Here is an 18,386-nt window from a genome sequence, read left to right as displayed (position 1 = left end):
ATATCCTGGAGGGTGATTGCAGATTATCTTTGGGAACAAACTAAAAAGGCACAGTCTTTCAGCAGCGCCTGTTTTCTATTCTATCACAAGTTATTATCTCAAAGGATTATCCTTGTGCAAGTGTTTTTAAATAAACACTTCTCTGTGCTCTACAAGCCTCTCAGGTGGATGGACAAGTGATGGACTCCAGGTAAGATCCTTGCTGGGTGGTAAGCTCCTTGAGAGCCAGGGCCATGTCTGTCTTACTCACAGCTTCATCCCCAGAGCCCAGAACAGTGCCTGGCGCCTAGTGGGTGTTCATTGACACTCTGCTGGATGAATGATCGAGATGGGAAAAGCCTTGAGGCTGAACGAATGAGAAAGTAAACCTGCAGTGCATTTGTATGATTTATTACTGAATATATAAGAATGTGATTTCTCTTTTTATAAATGGACTTTATTATAACGTAACATACATACATAGGTGTCTATAAATGACACTTGTAGAGTTAACGAATATGTACCTGCCCAGAGCAAGAAGGAGGACGTAATCAGCATCTCAGAAGCACCCCTCCCCCCCCCTCCAATTAACTACTTTCTCAGAAAGTGACCCTTCTTAGAAGTCCTGTCATTAGGGTTCACTCTGATTGTTTTGAGCTTTATATAAATAAGCATAGAGTGTGCTTTCTTTTGTGTCCGACTTCTTTCCCTCGTTAGTTTGTTTGGGGAGGCATGCATGTTGGTGTAGTTGCAGTGTGTTCCCTTTCATTGCAGTGGAATATTCCACCATGAGAAGAAACTGTGATGTATCCACTGTATTGTTGATGGACATCTGGGGTGCCTGTTATGACTGGCTTTGCTGTGAACATCCTTGCTTGTATCCGGGTGCACGTAGGCACACATTTCTGTGGAGTACTTCTGAGTGGCTTGAGTCACATGGCCAGAAGCAGAGCCCGAGATGAGTATTGCTGGGCAGGTGATTTGTAGAAGGAGCACTCTCTGGAGCAGCCTGTAGTGAGGCTAGGAGGAGGGGAGGGGAGGGGAGGGGAGGGCAGGGGACCAGGCCGGCTAGCACATTTGGCTGGAGTCCACGGCAGCCTGATTCCATCGGGCTCTGGGGGTGAATGGCAGTGTAGAGTCACCCCCCGAGGACTTTAGTAACTTTTAATCAGCCAGTCATTGGCCGTGGGCCACCCCGGAGGGTAAGCATAGCATTGGGGGTGTTTCCAGGTGAGGCAGCCCCCATCAACCTTTCCCCATTCTCTGGAAAATGTGTGACCTCTCAGCAGCTAATGATCACAGAAGCTGGGAAATGAATACCCTGGCCTGTAAAAGTGATCTGGGTGGGTCCCCAAAATCAACTCCTACGCAAGAGCCTGGGGAGTGTACAGCTTCAGTGAGCGTTGCCAGGTAGTTTCCAAAGTGCTTGTGTCAATATACACATCCACCAGCATCATGGGAGTGTTTCAGTTCCAGATCCTCTCCAACATCAGGCATTGTCCGACTTTTCCATTTTAGCCATTTTAATAGAATTACAGTAGTCTCTCGTGTGATTTTAATTTGCATTTTTATGATGACTAATGAGGCTGGGTCCCTGTTCTTACGTTTATTGCCACGTGAATATTTTGAGAAGTGTCTCAAGTCCTTTGCCAGTTTTTCCTGGGTTATCTGCCTTATTGTGTGAGTGCATTATTTATTCTGGTCAGTAGTCCTTGTCAGATATTTGTATTAGAAATGTCTTCTCCAACACTGTGGTTTGCCTTTTTACTCCATAATGTGTCATTTGCTGTATAGAAGTTCTTACTTTAATAAAGTCCAATAAATCATCTTTCCCCCTTCCTGGTTTGTGCTGTTATGTGTCCTATTTAAGAAATCATTGTCTGGCCTAAGGCCATGAAGATATTCTCTTATATTGCCATCTAGAAACTTTGTTTTAATTTTCACCTTTTAGATCTACAGATCATTTGGAATTGAGTTTTGTCTATTGTGTGAGGCAATGCCTTTGTCATGAATCAAGGAACCATAGATGTGTCGTCTGTTTCTCATTCTCTGTATAGTTTCATGGGCTCTATTTGTCTATTCCAGTAGTTCTCAACTGGGGGTGATTTTGCCCCCTCCAGGGGCATTTTGCAATTTCTGGAGACATTTTTTGTTGTCGTGTGCGTGTGTGTGTGTATGTGTATACTACTGGCATCTAATGACTAGAAGCCAGGGCTACTGCAAAACATCCTACATCACACAGGACAGCTCCATAAGAAAGAATCATCCATCCCGAATGTCAGTAGTGCCGAGGTGGTGAAACCGGGGCTGTCCCCATGCAGTGCCATACTGCCTTAACTACTTAGTGTCATGATGTCCCTACTTTTGGTCCTGCGAGTCTCCAATTTCCTGCATTTTTCCAAGCCTGCTCTGACTCTTCTGCTTTTTTTCCCACATACATCTTCGAACCAGCTTATCAGTCTCAAAAAAAATCTGGGATTTTTATGAGATTGCATAAGACCTATATCGATTTGGGAAAATTGACATCTTTCCAGTAACAAGTCTTATTGATAAAATCCATGAACGTGACATATCCTGTTTATCTGGCTCCTTAAAACTTTCTGTAATTTTGTTAATTTTTTGTATTTTCCTCCTTAGATGTCTCACGTGTCTTTTGTTAGATTTATTCCTAGATATTTGATATTTCTATTGATATTGTAAATATTTCTACTTTTTTCCATTTCAGTTTCTAGTTACTCATTATTGGCATATAAAATGCAATTGCTTTTTGTATTGACATGTATGTGGCAGTGGTACTGAATTCCCTTAAAAATTCTGTTGGCTTGTGTATTCTTTTGGATTTTCTATATATCCGTATTAAATATGAGAATTTACTTTTTCTTTTTCAATTGTTGTTGTATTTATTTATTTATTCTTATTGCCTTGATCAGGACCTCCAGTACAATTTTGAATAAAGACTATCATAGTCTTGTTTCCAGCCTTGGTGGAAAGTTTTCGTTATTTCACCATTGAGTTATCCCTGATAACTTTCCTTGCTTTGAAGTCTGCTATGTCTGAAATTAATATAGTTGCTCTTGCTTTCTTGGATTACTATTAGCATGGTATATTTTTCTTTATATCTAAAGTGGATTTCTTGCAGACAACACAATATTGGGTCTTGTTTTTTGACCCACTCTGACAATCTCTGTCTTTTAATTGGTGCATTCATACCATTGATGTTCAAAGTGATTATCAGTATAGTTGGATTAATACCTACCATACGCGTTACTATTTTCTATTTATTACCCTTATTCTTTGTTCCTATCTTTGTCTTCCATTATTTTTCTGTCTTTTGTGGTTTTAATTGATCATTTTATATGATTCTGTTTCTTTCCTTTCTTAAAATATTAGTTATACTTCCTTTTTTACTTTTGTTAGTCGTTGCCCTAGAGTTTCCAATATATATTTACAACTAAAACAGGTCCACTTTCAAATAACACTGTATGGCTTCATGAATAGTGTAAGTATGTTATAATGACAAAAGAAACCCAATTCTCCTTCCCATCCCTTATATCATTGCTGTCATTTATTTCACTTGTATATAAGCATACATAAGCATGTATTCATATATTATGTAAAATGCATACAAATGCATGTATAATCAAATACATTGTTGCTATTATTTTGAACAAACTGTTATCTGTTAGATCAATTAAGAATAAGAAAAATAAAAGTTTTTATTTTACTTTCACCTATTTCTTTTTCAGTGTTCTTCCTTTATGTAGATCTGAGTTTCTGATCTATAAAATTTTCCTTCTCTCTAAAGAACTTCTTTGAACATTTCTTGTAAGGCAGGTCTACTGGCAAAAAATTCCCTCAATTTTGTTTGACTAAGGAAGTCTTTATTTCTCCTTTACTTTTGAAGGACAGTTGCGCAGAGTATAGAATTCGAGGTTCAGACCATTGATGTTTCAGCTCTTTTCTTTCTTGTATGTACATTTAAAACCATAAATTGTCTTCTAAGCATGGCTTAGGTGCATGACACACGTTTTGATATATGTTTCTATGTATGTATATGTATGTGTATATATACATATACACACACATATATATAAAATGTTTCATCTATATTTGAAAAGTATGCAAATTCTGCAGTTGTTGGGTGCAGTGTTCATGTAAATTAGGACAAGTTTGTTAATCATAGTGCAAAAAGCTTTTGTATCCTTTTTGGCATTTTGTTTGCTTATTCTATTATTTCCTGAAGAGGCACGTTAAAAGCTATCAAAGCAATTGTAGATTTTCTGTTTCCTTTTTTATTTCTATCAAGGTATGCTGTACACATTTTGAATATATGTTAATTAGGTACATGCAAATTTCAAATTGTCACATCTTCCTGATAGATATTTTTCACCACTACAAGAGATCCCTCTTTATTTCTAGCAATGCTTCTTTCTTTATAATTGACTTTGCTTGGTATTAGTAGAATAAACCTCCAGCCTTTTGATTAGTGTGTGTATGTATATCTTTCCCATTCTTTGATGTTCAACTTGTCTGTATCCTTATGTAGAAGGTGAGTCTCTTTCACAGCACAGATTGAAAAAAAAAAAAATCTAATCAGATATTTTTTTTAACTGGCGTATTTAGTCGATTTATATTTTATGTAAGTAGTGACATAATTGAATTTATACCTACAATTTTACTATTTTTCTCTTCCAGTATTTTACCTTTCTATGTTTCATTTTATCCCCTTTCCTGCTTTCTTTTATATTAATCCATATTTTTTTATTATGCTTCCCCCTTTAAGCTTGTCATTCATTCCATTGCTATTGTTTTAATAGTTAAACTAGATGTTATAACATGTAAACCTGAGTCCTTACTGTGTATATGTCTAATGTAATTATCACTTTCACCACTTCCAAGACGACTCAATTACCATAGAACACTTCTGCTCCATTTAACCTCTCACCTTTCATGTTATTGGTATATTTTATTTTAAAATATATTTTAGACACCACTAGACAGTATTATTATTATTCTGTACCCTTAATAATTCTTGAGATTGACCCATTTATTTACACATTTATTTTTGTTCCTGAGACTGTGCTTCTGAATGGGATCATTTTTATGATACCTAGAGATATCTCTTTCATATTAGTTAGGTCTGCTGATTTTTGTTTGTTTGGGTAGGTCTTTCTTTAGTCCTCACTTTTGAATGATAGTTTCACTGGACAGAGAATTCTAGGTTGGATATTAGTTTTTTTAACCACTTTACAGGTAGCATTCCTTTTTCTACTGAATTCCACTCTTTCTGTTGAGAAGTCAGCTGCCATTCTTACTATTTGCTCCTTGAAGGCAATGCCTTTTAGTTCCTGGCAACTTTTCTCTGTTTTAAGAACCTAGATGTGGCTTTCATTTTCTTAATCCTGCTTGTCAGACTTAGTGTTACTCCTTTGAAATAATATGGTCTATTTTATCTGGTTGCTTTTTTTTTTTTTTTTTTAAAAGAAGGTTCAACTTTTTATTTATTTATTTATTTATTTATTTTTGGCTGTGTTGGGTCTTCGTTTCTGTGCGAGGGCTTTCTCCAGTTGCGGCGAGCAGGGGCCACTCTTCATTGCGGTGCGCAGGCCTCTCACTGTTGCGGCCTCTCCCGTTGTGGAGCACAGGCTCCAGACGCGCAGGCTCAGTAGTTGTGGCTCACGGGCTTAGTTGCTCTGCGGCATGTGGGATCTTCCCAGACCAGGGCTTGAACCCGTGTCCCCCGCATTGGCAGGCAGATTCTTAACCAGTGTGCCACCAGGGAAGCCCTCTGGTTGCTTTTAAGTTTTTCTCTTTGTCCTAGACTCTCAATGGTTTCATTAAGATGTTCCTGGGTGTGGCTTTCTTTTTATTTAATATTCTAAGATTCATAAAATTTTTGCATAAATGATTTTATGTTTTTATCACTTTTGGAACATTCTTGGTCATTACTTCATCAAAGTGGGCTTCACCCTCCCCCCCACCCCATTCTCTACCTCGTCTCTTTTGGGACTCTAGTTATACATATGCTTAATCTTATAATCATGTATGTAATTTCCATTCATTTTTTCCCCTTCGCACTTCAGTTTGGTGTTTTCTATGCTCTCATCCAGTCCACTTTTCCTCTTTTCAGCTGTGTCAAATCTGCACTCAGACTCATCTCTTGCATATGTAATTTCAGTGATTGCATTTTGAGTTCTGGAATGTCCAGTTTCAAATGTATTACAGATTCTAATTCTCACTAAAATTCTCCCTTTTGGGTTTTTTTGTTGTTGTTATTTTCTTGAACACATTAATCATAGTTATTTTAAAATCCATAGCTTACAATGATAATAAATGGATCATCTATAGATCTGTTTCCATTGTCTGCATCTTATTTCACAGTATACACGATATTTTTTGAAGTTTTGTTTGAATGATGGAGTAGAGCCTCTCTATGATACTATATTCCTCTAGAGTATTATTTTATTTTAGCTCATAGCAGGCAGATACATTAGGGGAAGAACACTTTAAGCCAGTCAGAATTTCTTTTATCATTTCAAGACTTGGTTCCTTCCTCCCTTTGCCCCTTTTCCTAAGGAGCCCTGAGCTCCAGTTTTATCTTATTAGCACCATGAGTTGAAAGTGATGCTGTTTCTCTGACATGTAGAAGAGTTTTATGCTTGTTTTCTTATTCTTTCTTATTCTTTCACTATTTCCCACTTAGCCATCAGCAAACATCTCCAGGGGGAAACAGAGCAGAATGTGAAATTGTATCTCTGTGCCTGACTCCAAGGTCCTGGATCTGTGTGTCCTGAGAGCCTTGGCATCCTAGAATACCAGCTAATTTCCCAGGCTTCTGACACCACCCAGAGCTCTGCCTAGCTCCTGCCTCCAGCTTGGCTCTCTGCCTATGTTCTCAGCCTGTGTCCATACTCCTTTCAAACTGGCAGAAACTCATGGGGAAAGCAGTGTGGTAGATTGGCCTCATCCAACTGTGTTTTTTCTCTGGGACCTTTGGCCATCCATCTTTGTTTGGTAGTTCTCTCCCTAATCTTGAAAAAAAGCATAGTTTTGTAAAATTCAGCTTATCTATATTTGTATTTTATCTAGTTTTTCACTTAAAGATTTATCTTGCTGTACACTAGTCCTTTACACCTTTAACCAGATGATGAAATGTATCATCTTAGTCACCTAATAACCCTATTATAAAGTAATATCCTATGTTTAAGTCAATTTTTGTTGTTGTAAGCAACAGAAACTGACTGTGGTTAACGTAAACAAATAAAAAAAAACCAAAAAAGTACCCTCTGGGATAGACACCACCTTTACTCTCATTGTGCACCTGAAGGTCTGAGACTCTGAAAGGTTAAGTAACAGATCGCACAGATGGTAGGTAGTAGGGTGGGATTCAAACTGATACTCTCTGGCTCTGAAACACTACTGTGTACAGTGACTCCCTAGTAATAATGTAGATTCACATGCAGTTGTAAGAAATAACACAGGGAAATCCTTTATATTCAATTTCCCCCCATGGTAACATCTTGAAAAACTATAGTACAGTGTTAAGATGAGGATATTGATGTGGATACAATCAGTGGACTTTATTCATACTTCATCAATTTCATATGCACCCATTTGTGTATGTGCATGTCATCCTATGTAATTTTATTACATGTGTGGATTCATGTGACCTCCACCACAGTCAAGATAAAGAATCTCTATCACAAGGACTCTTATGCCACCCTATTATAATCACAGACACCTCTCTTCCCCTACCAACCCCTGGCAACAACTGATCTGTTTTCTATCTCTATAATTTTGTCATTTCAAGAATGTTATGTAAATGGAATCATACACTATGTAATCTTTTAAGATTGACTTTTATCACTCAACGTAATTCCCTTGAAACCCATCCAGGGTTTTGCATGCATTAATAATTCGTTCCTTCTTATTGCTGTGTGGTATTCCACATGGGTTTACCTTTAGGATTGAATAAGATACATTATGTAAAATGCTTAACACAGTGAGTACCACATAGCAAGGCATCCCATATTGGGAGCTAGCGCTATTTCTCTAAGCAGAAACATGATGTAATTTCTAAAAGTTAAGTTCAATTACACATGCAGCTTTAGAACTTGAAGTGATCCAAGCACACTTACACTGTGCTAAGTGTTTGGAGGCTGAATTGAGGCACCCTTCCGGTCCTCCAGGACTTAGAAATACTGGCATAAGTTGGCTTTGGAGAAATAGAACATCACCAGATTCCCTAGAATTGAGAGGCAAAGCCAGCTGAGGAGGCAGACAGGAGACTGGCTCTGCTGGGGCCTGATTGAATCTATTAACATATTTAAGGAGAGCTTTGCTGTTCTAGGAAGGTTTGGTCTGTCAGGGAAGCACAGCTAAGTAGGAATCCTACTGGCAAACACTGGAAGATGATCCGGAGCCTCTCCGAGGGGTAGAGAGAGCTTAGCCATTGGAGCTACTTCTGCCCAGAGCAGCAAAGCCTGTTATGTGAGGCTGATGCATCTTCTCAGCCTGATGACATCAATGATTCAGTGCCCCCAACTCTCCCTGTTTCTCTTCCAGGCTCCCCAGGTTAGTTGCTGATTATTTTTGATGGCCCCCCTGTTGGTCTGTCTACAGTGAGATATTGCAGGAGTCCTGGGCACTGTAAACCTTCAGTTCTCAGTAGGACTTACTTCTCATTGTAAAATCAAACAAGTGATATTCTGAATATGATTTGGCTTCTTATGTCTGTGGTGAGGGACAGGCTTGGTCATGCAGAGGCAGATTTTCCAATTACCATGATATCAGGCTTCCTGTGGAACCTTTTGTATGCATTGTCTTGTGCTGAACCTCACTTCAATGCTGTGAGGTCTGGTTATCCATATTTGAGGATCCAGAGCACAGTTAGATTTGTCTGTGAGCGTGGCTCTCTCCATTCAAAGCTAGCAAGTGGCAGAGCTGGGATTTGAACCCCGTGCAGCTTGACTTCCAGCCTGGGTCCTTATCCACTGAACTACAGAGCTGAGTTACCACAGGTCGAAAGGTTGGCATTTGGGTCATTTGCTTCAGCTGTAAAAGAGGGATCAGCTCTTAATGAGCTGGCAGCATCAGTGTTTGATCTGTAAACCAATGGCCACAGCCTGAACCAGGGTGAATTTGTAGGCTGAAGGGGACAATAGGAATAAAGATAATAATCACAGCACTAATAGGAGTAAGAATAAAATTGCTTATCGAGTGACTGTTTGAACCCAGTACTCCTTATTCTTTCTACATGTTAACTCATTAATCCTCAAAACAAGCCTTTTAGATAAAATAAGATTTTTAGCTGCATTTTACAGATGAGGAAACTGAGGCACAGAGAGATTAGGTGAGTCACTCCAGGTCATGCAGTGGTGAGTAACAGAGCTGGGATTCAAACTGGACAGCCTTAGTCCAGAGTGATGCTTGGTTCTTGAGTTGTCCCGTCCTCTCCAAGACCAAGGGCAGCGCTTGGGGATCTCCTGCCACCCTGTGCTGGGTGCTGATCCAGGCATCCTGCAGGGTGGGCACCACAGCCTCTTCTTGCAGAGGAGGGAGATGAGATACCCTGAGGGGTCCCAGAGGACTTCCAGCTGCTTCTTCCCAGGCAGGAAGGAATCTTTTGACCTGGCAGTATGGGTTTGGGGTCATTGAGGGTTAATCAGGTCATAAACTCTGGTTCTGCAGAAGAGGGATCTAGGGGGAGCATGTTTCATGGGCTTAAATACTCAGTAGGGAGACTGGAGAAGGGGGGGGGGGTGGAGGGGGAGGGCATAATGCAGGGCAGAGCTGGGATCTGGGAATGCACATCATTCCCCTCAGCTGAGCGTACCTGATGTGACTCAGGCTGACTCTTTTCCCATCTTGTGTCGTTCTGGTTACCAGTCAGCATGGAGGGAGAGAAAGGGAGAGAGAGAGAGAGCTAAGATTGTCCCAGCTAGAATTTCAGACCCCACCTGCACCCCACCCCACTAGGCAGTGGCAGGGCACCTTGCTTATAGCCAGCCCAGGTTGCAGACAGTGGGAGAGAACTAACTCCCACAGTCTTCAAGGAGAAGGGGGTAGAGGGCGGCGACCTCAAACTCTCGGTGTCCTGTGGTCCACAGCCACCATCTTGGATACAAACGGAGGAGAGGTGAATACTTCAGGTGGTGGCTGTAGAAGGACATAGTGGTCTGCAATGTTGCCACCAATATATCTAATAAAAGTCTGTGTCTCTTTAGTGAATTCTTACGGTCCCTGGGAAAACTCAATTTTCCTTAAATAATTTGAAACAATAAAGGCGCTTGACTAAACTTTGGGCATATAAAATTTGGCTGCTTTTAGAGTGAAGAAAAATCTAGAATTATCTGTTTCCCCTCCCGTTACTTTTACTTTCCATACCATCCTTTGTTTCAAACCAGGTAAAATCCATGAAAAGGTCAGTGGAAATGAATGGGTCCTTGTTGGACAAGTCAGATCAGACAAGGTCCCTTCATGCGGAAATTGCCTTAAAATTTGCCCAAGAGTTTACCCTAAAAATTGGGTTGTCTCTGAAACTTTAAGAAGGTACAGTTTTACCAAAAAGAAAGGTAAAAAGAGATGAAACAAGTTCAAAGATATTTCAGAAGGAAAGGGCTTCACGTAAGATTCCAGATGAGTCCTTTGAGTCCTAAGAAAAGGCTATTGTGGCAGGGGGTAGTCTGCTGGAGGCACTTGCGCCCTGACTTTGCTGTGTGGAGGTGAAAGGTGAGTACTTAAGGAGAGATAACATCACTGTGCATGTTTATATCCACCAAAGACCAGATGTTTTATTGGGAGCAGCTGTTTTTAATTTTTATAAGGCTTTGAAATCACCAAAAATGGGATGTTTTTGCTCGCCATGAAATACCCAAACTTTTGCAGGGAAGGTGTTCTCCCAGTAAAGCCCCAAAGAGAGTGAGTTAGGGCAACCCCTCTCTGCTATACTCCCCTCCCCACTGGGAGCCCCAACAGGTCTTGGTGGGGACCGCTGGGGCTGCGAGTGGCTGAGAGTTATAAGAGGTAGAACTTCGAGGAGTCTTGTAAAAAGAACTTCTAGTACACTGGTCCCCTGCATAATGTTTTATTAAAAAAGAGGTGTTCAGTGCTCAGGTAACTCATTTCGCCCTCTTGTAGAGTTGCATACATTCATATATTGAGTTCTCTTAGAAACCCTGCACAGAAAATACTTTATCAACTTTGTGAAACCCAGCATTTTTCAGATTTATTGATCACATACCTTTTGTTTCAAGGAATATGTGTTTTGGAGATGCTCTTTCCCTAGATTTTGCATTACTGGTTGGGCCCCCATCAAGGGAAAAGTGCTTGGGTGCTGATGCCTGTGGCAGAAGACTTTCACCTGAGAGCTCTCACCACTTTGCTGAAAGGAAATATTTCCCCAATGCATTGTGCTTCCTTGAAAGACTGAAGGGCTCGTGAGTCCATTTGGTTTCAAGCAGGATGGTATAGTGTGACATAGCAGTGGTTATTGTACCTATCTTGCTTCCGTTTTGACAGTACCATCAAAGTAAGTACATTTGGCAGGACTTTTTAGATAAAACAAACAAACAAATCCAGCTCAAACAGGATTAGGCAAAGAAAAGAGGAAATAATTTGCCAAAGGCCCCTCACCCAGGGGCCATCATGCTTTTCTTTCTCTCATGCGTGACATTGGTTTCATTTCTAAGATGCCTCATACAGTGGGTTCTCTAAGTAATGACAAAGGTGGCTGCCCACAGCTCCAGGCTCACATCCTACCAGCTCAGCACCCTTATCAGAAAAAGCGCACAGACCTGGCAAACCCCTAGAGAACCAGCTAACTCTGAACTAATTACCGTCATTGGATGTGGGACATGGGACCCATTCCTGGAACTGGGCTGTGGGTCAGTTCCATCCAAAAGACATGGTCTGAGAGTAGAGAAGAGATGGGATCTTCAAACAAGAGGAGGGTGCATCCAGAAGAAGGGGAATGCCTGCTTGGTGGTGACAGGAATGTCCCCTACATTCAGGCCGAGAGGTGGAAGGTGAATGAATGGCGCTCCAGGGAGTTGGAGAAGCAATGATCAAGATAAAGTTCTTCCTACTGTCTATCCAGTTGGAATGTCACTGAGGTTGGTGCTTAATAAATCTTTGTTAAATAAATTAAAGGAAAGAATGACTTGGGAAAACAGCCAATGGCAAACCGTGGTCTATAGGGCAAGATGGCAAACGACTGGAAAGAGGCACAGGTGCTGACTGCCTCCCACCCCACGGGTTTGAAAATCAGATGCTCTGACACCTGAGCCCCTCGGAGAGACAAGGTGCCACCAAGTCTGGGCAGGATTAGGTCAAGTTCCTGCAAGACCTCCTGCAGCCCAACACCGAAGCCCCAAGCTGATGCAGCCTTCAGCCCCCCGAGGGCCTGCGGCTCTGCTCGGGGGAGGGCCCGTGTAGACGCGGCTCCCTGCGGTGCCTGGGTAACCCTGCTGAGGAGGGGCGGGCACTGCGCGCAGGAACCTCCCGCCAAGGCGCACAGCTGCTCCAGGCAGGTAACTGCCGTGGTGACAAGCCTGCCTGCTCTCGAGCCTCTCCAAAGCCAGGGCCTTGGCTGCTGCGGGGACCTGACGTGCTCTGGACAGGCGAGGGCCTTTATCTCAAGAGCTCTGTAGACAGGCAGGCTCTGGGTCTCCCAAAGTCTGTTTTGGCTTGTGGATTGCTCTTTCCTTCTCCCAGGTCCTTTCTCCATCACAATCTTCCACTTAAATGCCTTTGCAGAACCAAATCCCAGCTGAAAGGACTGCGTTCTCCAGCTTTTCCTCTTCTAGGCCTGTAATTAAACAGTAATAGCAGGTGTGGCCCAGCCTGGATGGAATGTGGACTCTCTGGTCACTGACAAGTGGGTCCAAACCAGAGCTCTGGTTTATGCCAGCTGTGTCTTTGGAGGAGAGGGACTTAATTCCTTCCCCCCTTCCTTCCCTCCCTCTCTCCCTTCCTTTCTCTCTCTCCCTCCCTCCTTCCTTCCTTCCTTCCTTTTTTTGATAAACTTTTAAGTTTAGAACAGTTTCTATTAGAGACAAACCACTAAGATACTACAAAGAGCTCTCATATACTCCAAACCCAGTTTCCCCTGTTGTTAACAAGCTACCCCAGTATGATACATTTGGTAGAATCAATGAGTCAATATTGATGCGTTATCATTTACTGAAGTCCATACTTCATTCAGACTTCACTACCTTTTGCTTCATGTCCTTCTGTCCCAGGGCCCTTTCCAGGACTCGTGGCTTTTCATCCTTGTGTTTCCTTCAGTTCCTCTGGACTGTGACAGTTTCCCAGACTTGCCTTGTTTTTGATGACCTTGGCAGTTGAGGAGAGCTGGTCAGGGCTTTTGCAGAATGCCCTCGGTGGGGATTTGTCTGATGTGTTTCTCCTGATTTCACTGGGGTAGTGGGGAGACTTTTGTTTTTGATCCCCTGTTTCTTTTCCCACTGCAAACACTTCCAGGACATGTGCTGAGCCAGGGCAGTGCTAAGCAGTTTCCCTGATGATCTCACATAATCCTCACAACACCCAACACCAGCTGGATCCTGTTGTTAACCCATTTTACAGACGTGGAAAGTGAAGCACAGCCAGGACCAGTGACTGAGCCGAGGCTGACAGCTGGGCCGATGTGCGGCTGGAATGGCGTTTACCTCAGATTCAGAGAGAATCAGAGATGGGGTGCTACGTTCTCCTAGGACACCTGCCATGATGGAGAATTTCTCAAAGCAACTTAACACTGCCCTCTGTTCCTGCAAGGTTTATGAGCTCTAGTTTTGAATTATATCAACTTCTAAGGTTCATTCAGGATGGTTCACTCGAGGTCTAGAGCTCTGCTTGGTAGCTTGAGCAGCGTCCAAGGCAGGAGGCCTGGAGTGGTGTTGGAAAGACGGGCTGAGTAGAGCAGACCTGGAACAGTGATGAACTGGCAGTGCCCAGCCCCAGGTGCTGAAGGAGTTCGCAGAAGAGCTGGAATGACAGCGGGTATTGCTTTAAGGAGTGAGGCATGTCGGCCAGCAGGCTGTTTGGGGTGAGCAGGAGGTGGGAGGGGAGAGGGTGAGGAGGGCAGCCTGAGGCTATTTCATTCCGAGAGCAGTGTGAATACCGGCCGGGCTCCAAGCCCACTGTCTACACTTGGCTTTGCCCTGCTGTGGGGCTCTGTAAGCTCCATTTCTCCTCTGCCGCTGCTTCCTTCGGGCCCTGACAAGTTGGGGACTCAAAGCTGGAGGAGGAAAGGACTTGCTCCTTCCTGTTTGCCGTTTCTGCCCCCACAGCTGGGGCAGCAGCTACTGGCTCCAGCTTCTGCTTCTTTCCACACACCAGAACCAGCCTCATGACGCCCCAGCGGAGGTTTCAGCACCCGCCGGGCGGCACCCCTTCTCCATCCTGCCAGCGTCTAGGTTCTCGTGGCAACCAAGGAACGTTAGCTTAGTTTAGTGTTGCCCCAAATCCAGGCATTTGTGGACCATCTATGGATTTTTCCCAAATCCTGTACCAACAGGTTATTTATTTCCTTAAATAGAACCATTTTATGTATATATATATTTATTTTAAAAGAACATTTTGTACTTATTACCGTCAGTAGACGGTGTCATTCCACCGTCAGTAGACAATCTTGCCATCAGTTTTTTAAATGAATGACAGTTTGTCCTTGTAGCACCTAAAATCCCTCTTCTACCATCAGTGATAGGTAACAGGCTTTGGGAAACCCTGCGGTGTTCAGTAAATAGTATTTATTGTGTGCCTATTGATGCAAATGCTTTTGTAATTGCTCTGAGGAGGTTCTACAAAGGTGACCTGGACCCAGAGCAGCATTAAATCAGGCTTTCAAACCTTTCTCTCCCACTTCCTTTCCACCCACAATGACCACTAAAACACACAGATTTGGAATCCTTTGAAATACCTCTGGTGGCACTGGCTTTTGTCCCTAATGAGTGTGGCTGGTGGGAGGAACTGGGGGCCCCCAGCGAGAACGAAAAGTTGAACTTGAATTACTCGTATCACACATTAGCCGAAAACTCCCAGAAGTTTAAAAGGACATTATTTATTGTAATTTATGGAAATATATTAGAGAATTTACTGATGTAACTGAAAAAGTCTAAATTATATTCAAAGGAGAATATTTAATGACATGTTAGAAGGTGCTATGTTTGAGAGCTATTTGTTAAAGTGCTCCCAATTTTGACAAACATTTGTAGAAGTGATCATATTTTTTATCTTGAGGGAACAGAAGTAATATATGGGTAAAAACTTTGAGTAATATTCACAAATGACATTGGGAAAAATAAGAATTCAGCATCTGACATATTTTCTTTTGCTTGCATAATAAATCAGGCTTCACTGGCTTATGTACATAATTATCAGAACTCATTTTTATAAAACCAATAAAGAATGTTAAATCAGGAATTTTGTTAAGATTTTAAGTTAAACAGATGGTAAGGACTCCTACTAGTGCTGATTCACCTAACATGAATCTCAGGATAAATTCATCTAATTTCATAAAATTAAGGCAAATAGAGAAAGTGATATTTATATACATATATATGTTTATATAATATATAAATGTACACTGCATTAAGTACACTCACAATGGTGTACAATCATAACCACTATCCATTTCCAGAATTTTTCACCATCCCAAATTGGAGTTCTGGGCCTGTTAAATAGTAATTTCCATTCCCTCCTCCTACTCAGCCCTTGACAACGACCATCTACGTTCTGTCTCTGTGAATTTGACTACTCTAGGAACCTCACATAGGAGGAACCATACAATATTTGTCTTTTTTGTAAAGGTTACATTTTGAGAAAGTCACTTACTCCACTTAGCATAATGTCTTCAGGGTCCATCCATGTTGTCAGAACCCCATTCTTTTTCAGGGCTTAATAATATTCCAGTGCACATATATACATACATATGCATACACACACACACACACACACACACACACATGCACATATACCACATTTTGTTTGTCAGTTCATCTATTGATGGGCATTTGGGTTGTTTCCACCTTTTGGCTATTGTAAACAAGGCAGCCATGCACATTGGTGTACAGGGGTCTGTTTGAGCCCCTGCTTTCTGTTCTTTGGGGTATTTACGTAGGAGTAGAATTGCTGGATCATATGGTGATTCTATGTTTAACTTTTGAAGAATGCTTTTGCCATATTTTTATGCCCAGTGAATTGTCTGGAAATCAAATTTACCTATCAGTTATGAGGGAGACTCCCTTTTTTGTTATTTCATGAAATAACCATTGTTCACTGACAGTGGCCAGCAGGGTGCTAGACATAGGACTGATCAAGAACCAAGAGCAAAACGCAGTCTTTGTGTTCAAGGAACTTACATTCTAACGTGCAAGACAGAAAGCAAGCAAATAAGTAGATGAGGGCAGAGAGTAAAAAAGTCCCAGAGGAAAAACAGAACAGGAAGGGGAGGTGGGGAGTTGATGGGAGTTCCCGTTATTGCTGAGTTTGTGTGTGGGGTGTTGGGAAGGGCCCTGCAGTGGTGACATGTGAGCAGAAACCTCCACGGGGGAAGAAGTCGTGCTGGTGAAGGTGAGGGGAGGGTTCTGCGTGCAGGAGCCCTAGGAGAGATCACGGCAGGATGTCCGAGGAACTTCAGGAAGGCCAGTGTGTGGCTGCAGCCTTGTGAGGGGTGGGGAGGTGTGGGAGGCTGGAGGGGAGCTGGGGCCAGGTCACGAGGGCTTTGTCAGCCACGTGAGAATGTTGGGTTTCATCTTACAGATGAGGGGCAGGCTTCGTCGGTTTTGGGACTGGGACCGACAGGATCTGGCTCACGTTTGGAGGTCTCCCCGCTTGTTGGGTGGGGAATGGCCTTGAGAGGGCAACGAGTGGGAACGGAGACCAATTTGCAATCTGGTCTTGCCTACTACAGGGCGTTTCTTCCAGGCTTCGACAATGAATGCAGGGCGTACATGTTGGAACTGGCATTTTAATTTGGCATTCAGGCTGCTTTCAAAAAATTATACTCTTTCAATATCTATATCAGAAGGACTTCTTTCAATATCTATAGTAGTGAACCATTGACCTTGCATTTTCAATTGCTTGCCAAGGTCATTGCCCAGGGTACTCCCATGGTTATGCACCAATGACCAGATAAGAAGCAAATGGCATCATCGTCTTCTTTATCATCCCAACAGCTGGTGTCTGCCTGGTGCCCAAAGATGCTGAGGATGGACGACTAGGGTGATGAGCCAGGAAAGTAGCTCATAGCTTGCTTTCTGTGAGCTTCTCTTATGCCGTTTGAAGAATGCTGAATGTGAAAGAGGAATTTAATAAGAAATCTGAAAGACTTCCCACGCAGAACTCTGTAGGATGGTAACCAAACCCAACTTCTAGGTTTAACATGGAGAATACCTTGGGTTGTGATAACAAAAAAGAACACTTAGGTTTTTAAATACTTTGTTCAGCACGGTTTTATAAACTTAGGATCCAGATATTGTTCCCTACCATTTATTGCTGAAGAAATGAAAGAGAAAAAAAGAAGAAAAAGATTAATTGGTTCATTTTGAGTATGTTTCTTTTGACAGGTGAAGAGTTATTGCCAAATTTGATTAAAAAAAAGGTTTTATGACCTGACATTTATCATTTGTATTTATTGAGAGAAACTTATTTCCCCAAATTCAGTAAATGCCAAGAAGCAGAGGTAAGCTGAGTGATTCCATGGAAGGGTTTGTACATGTCCTTTAACCCCACTGGGGGAAGCTGACCAGGGACGCCACACTCTGCAGTCAGTGATGATGACTTCGTACATTTTCTCACCTTCCTTACTGGTCCTTATTTTTCTTACACGTCAAATCCCATCCCATATCTTATGGAAAGACCAAAAAGATAATAATATTTTAAAAAATACACACAGAATTAAGTGACAACAGAGGGCCAGAAAGTCTTGAAAGATAGAAAGCAAATAGAATCAGCCTTACAGGGAAACAAAAGTAGAGCCAACACAGAGGAAGGGAGCTGAGAAGGTAAAAATAAGCAGAAGATCCTGAGTTCTGAGTTAAAGAGCTGAGATGCAGGGGTGTGGGGAGGAGAGGCTCATGGGGACTAATTGGGGGGGTCTTATTTTTTTATTATTTTTATTTAAAAAAATTTATTTATTTGGTTGCACTGGGTCTTAGTTTCAGTAGGCGGGCTCCTTAGTTGCAGCTCGCCAGCTCCTTAGTTGCAGCACGTGGGCTCCTTAGTTGTGGCCTGTGAACTCTTAGTTGCGGCATGAGTGTGGGATCTAGTTCCCTGATCAGGGATTGAACCCGAGCCCCTGCATTGGGAGCGTGGAGTCTTATCCACTGTGCCACCAGGGAAGTCCCGGGGGTCTTATTAATTTATTAGCGAGGAGGCCCTTCCCCTCTTCCTACTGTGTTGAGTAG

The sequence above is a fragment of the Balaenoptera borealis genome, assembly GCF_965194805.1.
Source record: "Balaenoptera borealis genome assembly, chromosome: 16".
Classification (NCBI taxonomy): domain Eukaryota; kingdom Metazoa; phylum Chordata; class Mammalia; order Artiodactyla; family Balaenopteridae; genus Balaenoptera; species Balaenoptera borealis.
Note: the sequence above shows the minus strand (reverse complement) of the source record.